The sequence below is a fragment of the Bufo gargarizans genome, chromosome 8 (assembly GCF_014858855.1).
Source record: "Bufo gargarizans isolate SCDJY-AF-19 chromosome 8, ASM1485885v1, whole genome shotgun sequence".
NCBI lineage: Eukaryota > Metazoa > Chordata > Amphibia > Anura > Bufonidae > Bufo > Bufo gargarizans.
In genome coordinates this window covers 136,698,823-136,707,400 of record NC_058087.1, presented here as the reverse complement: position 1 = coordinate 136,707,400, position 8,578 = coordinate 136,698,823, and positions in this window count along the sequence as shown.

Below are 8,578 nucleotides of genomic sequence, written 5' to 3'. Positions count from 1 at the left end.
AAGGCCACTTACCCTGCCAGTGAGGATCGCGTGCGCCTCCTTCCTTACTTCAGAGCGGTGTGCCATAAGCTCCGGCAGCCCGCTCAAACTGACCAATACCAAAGCTCCTTACTGTAAGGAGCTTTGTCATTGGTTGTTTCAGGCAGCAGCATCGCTGCGCTGCCCTTGCCGTTCACAGCGCTCATGAATGGCAGGGAAAAGTCTAAGGTGTATCCAGGGAGTAAAATGGCCTGGACAGGCGTCTATGATTCTTGTACAGGCATTATTGCGACCTCTGCCTGGCACCATCTTGTTATTGGGGTTCGTGAATGATCTACATCCCTTTTAGGACCCACTAGGTCTGGATTGGTGAGATTGTTCCCTTTCTTTTCCCCTTTCATTGTGTTTTATGGGCCCGATAATATTGTGTAGTGTGCTACAATCTGTTACAGTACAGGTGATTGGTTATATAACTGTGAGTTGTATGTCTTTTTGGTGTGGCATGATTTTTATGGTAGCACTAGTAAAGGTTAAGTTTTGCGGACATCATCCATATTCTTTGCGGATCCGTGTACGGGGTTGTCCTATCTGAACATTTATGGTATATTCACAGGATGTGCAAAAAATGGACGACAGGTGCGGGTACCACCTTTAGATCATAAGGGGGCTCCGTACCACGACACTGTCGATGGACAGGGGACTGAGCATGCGCTGCTCTCCTCATTCACTTCTGTGGGACTTCTGAACATAGCTGAGTGTGCTCATTCAACACAGAAGGGGAGAAGCGCACATAGATAGGACCGCTGGTGAAAGGGGGACCGAAAATCACAGAATGGAAGCTTACCTCTTCCTGTTGTGCTGGGATCACAGCATCCAAATCAGCATTCAAAACACCACGGGCTGCTGCGCTGGGGAATCGGTCACCATAAACAGGCTGACTAACAGAAAGCAGAGAAGAGACCCAAAACGCGCTGCTCGTCGCTGTGGACAGACCTATTTAAGCCTGTAGCTGTTTTAAGCCCCAAGGCCCAAACCCGAAAGGCCACAACTTTTTTAAAGTGGATGAAAGTCAGGTACAGGATACTCAATAACTTCTTTATTCAATGAGAATTACGCGTTTCAGGGCCAAACAGGTCCCTTCGTAAGATTCAAGACAATGGTGCAGTTGCTGTTTTTGCATTCACCCAGAAAGAGTTGATAATAGGTCATCAATAAGTTATATGTTCCCCCCCCCCCCCCCCTAAAAAAAAAAAAAAAACACCTTTGGGTATGGTGATGGAAAAATAAACCAGTTGTCGCTTTTTGGGTTTGGCCCAAAAGAACTACAGGCTTAAAGGGGTTGTCCGGGCTTTTTACTAATGATGTCCTATCCTCAGGATAGGTCATCAATATCAGATCGGCAGGGGTCCGACACCCGGCACCACCGCCGATCAGCTGCATGAGGAGGTGGCCCACGCAGTGTGCACGTGCCCTCTCCCTTCTTGCCCTGCTGCTGCTGTCCCATAGACATACAGCAGCAGACAGGAAGAGAGACGGCACGTGCACACTGCGCGCACCGTCTCCCCATACAGCTGATCGGCAGGGGTGCCGGGTGTCTGACCCCCGCCGATCTGATATTGATGACCTATCCTGAGGATAGGTCATCAATATTAAAAAGCCCGGACAACTCCTTTAAATAGGTCTGTCACAGTGAAGGGTTTTCTTTCGGTCACAAGTCACTGCTTCCAGTTTCTGACGTCTTTCATTAACCCCTCAGGGCAGTTTTTAATCACTACACATATAAATCAGCTGGGTGTATCAAAAATGCTGTCCGCGTCCAGCTCAATGATCCGTAAAATTGGCTGCTGTTGCATCGTGTTTATGAAGCAAAGGAGGCAAATGATGAAGCCATTATCAGGCGATGCGTTGTGCCGTCTGCTTTCATACACACTCACCTATGTATTAAACAAATATGGAAGGGGTACGGATACGGTGACATCTGCTTAACGGTATTCTTATAGTCTGTTTCGGCAGAGGAATGCAGCAGTATTTTTCTAGCAGAAAACCATCATTCACGCCGCAAACCCAGCGGACCCCATTATAGTGAATAAGGGTCTGACGGGTCCCAGCTATGCCGTGTACGGTTATTCCAGTAGTCTGCTCCTCTGCCGGAATATGTGAACCTAGACTAATGTATCTAATGGACTAATCCTTCTTTCTGTGCCGTTTATCAGTTTTACACCACCCCTACCAATTTTGAAAACGTGGCGTGGCGTGGCGAGGGCAGAGTCCGCCACATTTGTCTTTATTTGCATCAGTTTTCAGGCGCACGTGAAGACAGCTCCAAGCTGCCATAGATTTCATTCTGGCGCACAGACTGCTGAAGGGTGCGCCCAATTTATAAGGAGGCATGAATTGGGCACATCCTCCAGCATCGCCAATCTTTGATAAATCTCCCACAAAGGGTTAGGTTTAAAGATGCCCCAAATTTAGCAAACAATGTGAAAAGTATTCCAACTAAAAGCAAAAATGATCTTCATAATATATTAACCCCATAGACTTTGATGCGTCAGTGAAACTCTAGTGGATGAAATATATTCCCTATCTTTGAAGAACTGAATTGTTACTTTTAACCCTTATTTGTAGAATATTTTATATTGATACAGATGGATCATAGTACGTTCAGGAAACAATAGCGTACAAGGACAGCAATTTTGAAATGTCAAGGCATATGTTCAGAATGAAAGCACTGCCACCTACTGGACCAACAGAGTATTGCATGACCATACTGCACCTTTAGTCATACATGCTTTCTGCTGGTGATTTCTGGCCACCTCTGAAGGGATTCAGGGAATTCTGTTAAAGGGGTTATGCCATGGTTGATGTAAAAAAAATATATATCAGAGATCATATAGTACATGACAGAGATGAGAGAATTTCAGGATATGAAATTCGTTCACGCATCGTTTACTGGTAAAAGGTGAATTGCGTTATGGATTCCGTTACCACGGACCATAACGCAGTTCTATGACGGAATGCCTTTAGAGGCATTCCGTTATTCATTCCGTCTTAATAGAGGTCTATGGCCTGCATAACGGATCCGTCCCGTTTCCGTTATGCAGGAGAGGACTCCCCTGCATAACAGAAACGGGACGGACCCGTTTTGCAGCCCATAGACTTCTATTATGACGGAATGAATAACGGAATGCCTCTAAAGGCATTCCGTCATAGAACTGCGTTATTGTCCGTGGTAACAGAATCCATAACACAATTCAATTTTTACCAGTAAATAAAGCGTGAACGAATTAAAAAAATATAAAAATTCGCTCATCTCTAATAGTCTAGAAGCAGCCCTGCATCTCACATGGACCCAGAGTAGTATTGAGCGAACTTGTATTTTAAGTTCAGCTTCAGGTTATCGAAGAATCGGGTTATGAATTCCGCTACCACAGATCATAACGGAATTCAGAATCCATAACGAGATTCTTCGATAACCCCGAACTTAAAACACAAGTTCGCTCAACACTAGTCCAGAGATCCCCCCATTCATTTCTCCAATTGTTCTGCAAGTTTTATTTCAGACTGGCTGCTCAGGGGACGTGTCCTTTCTCAGGGGCATGTACTTTCTGCTGTAACTCTTTTCCTGTAACTTCTAACAAAGGGATCAGCAACCTCTGGCACTCCTGCTGTTCTGAAACTCTGTTTCCCAGAAGTCTTCACTTACTTCTATGGGAGTTGGACAAATAGCTGAGCAAGTGTGAATGCTGGGAGTTGTAGTTTCACAGCAGCTGGAGTGCCTAAGGCTACACAACATTTGTCACGCAGCATTTTATAATGCTAGTCTATGGTGTTGCACTGCGACATGCTGCGACACAGCAGTTGCAAAAAAAAACAAAAAAAACATCCAAGATGTTTTTTTTTGCAACTGTCGGGTTGCTGTTGCAGTGCGACACCATAGTGTCACTACCAGAGCTTTGAGACGTTCTCACAGCTCTGTTTCTCCACCCCTGTGATGATGTCACGTAGAGCTTGGAGGAGTTCTCACTGCTCTGTTTCTCCACCCCTGTGATGAGGTCTTTACTCCCAGCTGTTCCTCCTGCGTTTGATTTCCCTGCCTTTAAATCACCCCTCCTCCTATTGTAGGGCGTGGATTATATTTCTAATTTCAGTTGTAGCTCTTGCCTGAGTATCTTCACTTGTAAGCTATCAGTTCACTGGACCTGTGTTCTGCTGCAGCAAGCACTCCGGACATTGCCAGCTGTCCTTGGATCCGTCTTCTCTGCGGCTGCAGCTCCTTCAGCTAAGTGTGCAGACATTGTTGTGTACCTGGTTATTTTCTGACTGGATCTGAGGTGGCCACGGTTCCCTCTATATACTGAGCAGGGCACCGGTGGCCGTGCCCCTTCCACTATTGTAGGGGTTACAGTGGTCATCAGTCTTAGGTACGCGTTCCACCATTTGGATCCGGGCATGTGCTTTAGCAGCATAGGGAGAGCTTTGAGGGTCTGACAGGGGTCACCCTTTATCTTCCCTAGTTTGGGTCCGGTCAGTAGCTCTTTGTTCTGTGTATACTCTTGTTGCTCACAAACAGCCGTGACACATAGACTAGCATTATAAAACATGTTGTGCGACATGTCGCCGTGTAGCCCTAGCCTAATGTTGCTGACCCCTGTTCTAATAGAATATATGGCTTCTGGCAGTTGAAGATTTAAACTGAGCATGTGCGACCACCTCGGGGAGGTGGACAGAGAAATAAGGAAAAAAAATAAACACCATGTAGCGCTACACATACATTTTATTGAACTACCCAGTAGCCATACAATTTTTTTAAATTGCATTCAATTACAAAAGTATTCAAATCCAGGCGTTATTGTGAAAAATGTAGAATTATTCTCCAGCTTACTCTTATCTGGCAAGGTCTTGCAGCTGTAATATGGTGGTTAGGGATGAGCGAATAGACTTCGGATGCTTCATCCGAAGTCGATTCGCTCATCCCTAAGGGTGGTCTAATGAGTCCTAGTGAGAACACATAAGAGACAAATATCCCAAAACAGAGCAGTTTCAACTTGACTTACACAAATGTTTGGCAAGATAACTTACCTTGGTGTCAGGGGCAGCACCCCTACTTTCACCTTTAACAGTAGACAGAGGAGGACATGCGTGCACCATGTGCCTTCATTTCCAGTTGCATGAATACCTTCTTTGTCCTTTGGCCCTGACCCTAGAGTTCTACAACGGATCCCATTTCCATGGGGTGAAACAAAATTGACTGAATGATTCCAGGCCTTTTTATTTATTTTTTTATCGTCTTTTGGATTAATGGATTTGGGTGCAGTGGTTTAGAAATGAAAGCAAAAAAAACAAAACAAAAAAAATAAATAAAAATCTTGGAGACAAGTCCTCAGGACTCACTATAGGTTTCAACTACTGCATAAGGGCTCATGCAAACGACCGTTGTTGGTCGGTGCCTGTATTGCAGCCCACAATCTGGAGCAGAGGCACAGAACCACTACGGAGTGCTTCCGTGGGGTTTCTTTCAGTGCCTCCACACCGCAAAAAAAATATAGAACAAGTTCTATTTTTTGCAGTGCGGACAGATCACGTTCCAATTCAAGTTGTATGGGTCTGCATCCGTCTGTGCCAGCCACATGGACGGTGCCCGTGCGTCGGGGACTGCAATTTGTGATCCCCAATGCACAGAACAGGCGGCAAATATTCATGTGCATGAGCTCGAAGGCTAATGAATTTGCTTTGGATAAGCACAATAGGCCTCTATCAGTATAAATCATAAAATCACACAGCCATTAACCAGTGTTACTTATTCACCATTTCAATTCCAGGGTTGAACGATTCACATATAGAGCCATAGGAGAGATCAGGATCAGTCAGCCATCTAATGTGTTTGGGGGCATCTTGACTCCCCACCGCCGGGCAAATGTTATGTAAAAATAGGGATTATACATATTTAATGTCAGTAAGGTATAAATACCAAAAACGCCCTCCGCCCCTCCGTGCACATCAATGCTTTGACATGCAGTGCAGTGAATAAAAAAAGAAAATTTAAACTATGACTTATAACCCCCTTAGGGGACTTGAACCTGGGATCTTTTGATCCTTCATAGAGATCTATTAGGGTGAATGACATACTGCGCTACCTCCTGAGCTGCATCTTTAAAAGCACCCAGGCTGCCATGGTAACCGATCGAAGCCCCGCTATTTCACTGCAGGGGCTCCGATCAGAAGGCAGAGGGAGCTGCATCACTCTGCCTTACTCTACAATAGGTGTTACTCGCGGCATCTGAGGTGTTAAATGATGAGGTTCCACTTGATCACAATTCCCTATCATTGCGGTAGGGTGTCTGCTGTATTATACAGCCAGCACCCCATACATTACCGCAGCCACCGGTACGTCACAGTGGCTGAAGGCGTTAAGGACCGGGCTCATTTTCACCTTAAGGACCAGGCAATTTTTTGCAAATCTGACCAGTGTCACTTTAAGTGGTGATAACTTTAAAACGCTTTGACTTATCCAGGCCATTCTGAGATAGTTTTTTTCGTCACATATTGTACTTCATGACACTGGTAAAATGGAGTAAATAAAATACCAAATTTACCCAAAATTTGGAAAAATTTGCTAATTTTTAAGTTTCAATTTCTCTACTTCTATAATAGATAGTAATACCTCCAAAAATAGTTATTTTACATTCCCTATATGTCTACTTTATGTTTGATCATTTTGGGAATGACATTTTATTTTTTGGGGATGTTACAAGGCTTAGAAGTAAATCTTGAAATTTTTTAAGGACCAGTTCAGGTCTGAAGTCACTTTGTGAAGCTTACATATTAGAAACCACCCAAAAATGACCCCATTCTAGAAACTACACCCCTCAAGGTATTCAAAACTGATTTTACAAACATCGTTAACCCTTTAGGTGTTACACAAGAGTTATTGGCAAATGGAGATGAAATTTAAGAATTAGAATTTTTGGGCTTTTCCATTTTTTCCAGTAACAAAGCAAGGGTTAACAGCCAAACAAAACTCAACTCCTATCTTATAGTATCTGCACTACTTTTTTGAGGTGTAACTCCAGAAGGAATTCTGACTCCGCTACCACCAAGAGATCGTCTAGGTAAGGAATTACTAGAATGTCTCTTTCTCTTCTATGAGCCATGACTTTCGTGAATAGTCTGGGAGCCTGAGAAATCCCAAAGTCAAGGGCTGTATATTGTAGGTGATGAATGTGACCTCCTATTGAAACTGCGACTCAGAAATTTTTGACAGGCTACCTGAATAGGGATGTGATAGTATGCATCTCATGTCTATTGAAGCCATGAAACAGCCCCCGAAAAGATGTTTTAAAACTGACTGGATCGACTCCATTCAGAATTTTTTGTAAGAGAGGGACCGATTTAGATCTTTTAAAATTGATGATAGTTCTGAATGTTCCATCTGGTTTGGGAACCAGAAAAAGGGAAGAGTAAAAGCCCCTGCCTTTCTCCGCCTCTGGCACCAGGATTAGAACATTTTTTCGAAGTAAAGATGCAATCTCCTGTTGTAAAGCTGGATTCTTTTCCGAATTTCCTAGGAAATTTGTCATTTTTAATCTGTCCGGTGGGTGAGAGACAAACTCTAGGCAAAAACCTTCCCTTATGACGCTTAAAATCCAGGGGCTTGAGGAGATTTTTTTTTCCCAAGCGTGAAGGAAGTGAGTAAGTCTGCCACCCACGGGAGAGAAACACAGTCATTGCTGAGAGGGTTTAGAGGCTGAGGAAGATTGGGAACTGAACAGGAAGCCCTTGCCTTTCCTATTCTTGTGGTCTGCTCTGAAGTCTTTTCTCTGGCCCCTATAAAAATCCTTGTTTTTGCAACAAAAAAAAACGCTGTTTCTTGGGGGGTCTGGAGACAGGGAATCCTTTTTTTTATTGCCTGAAGCCTTATCCAAAAGGTTGTCTAAGACGGACCCAAAAAGATAAATCGCCCTGACAAGGAATTGCGCAAAGCTTATTTTTTGATCCAGTGTCTCCTGACCACCCTTTGAGCCAAATAGCTCGCCTGGCTGAATTAGAAAGCGCAGCTGACCTAGCGTTTAATTTCAATGCATCCGCTGAGGCGTCAGAAATAAAGTCTACCGCTTTAAGTATAGTGGGAGAAACGGCTAATAATTGATCTCTCGGGGTTTTATTCTGAATGTGAGATTCTAATTCTTCTAGCCATAACTTTAGAGACCTAGCAGTGGATGTGGCGGCAATATTCGGTTTAAAAGCTTGAGCTGAGGTCTCCCAAACCTTTTTTAGGTAAACTAGCGGAAGTTTATCCACAGGGTCTTTAAGAGTACCCAAGTCCTCAAACGGTAGAGCCGATTTTTTTGAGATCTTTGCAACAGGTGCATCCAACTTAGGAGGCCTGTCCGCCTCATCAAAAGGATACTTCCTTTTCACGTTTTTAGGGACAATTTTTTTTTTTATCAGGTTTTTTCCATTCCTTCTGTATCAAATTTTATATTCTCATTTACGGGAAAAACTCTAGATTTTTTTTCTGCTCTAGGTCGCCAAACATGATATCCTGAACGGATTTCGGGTCTCTGGATTAGTCTACCTTCATGGTAGCACGGACTGCTTT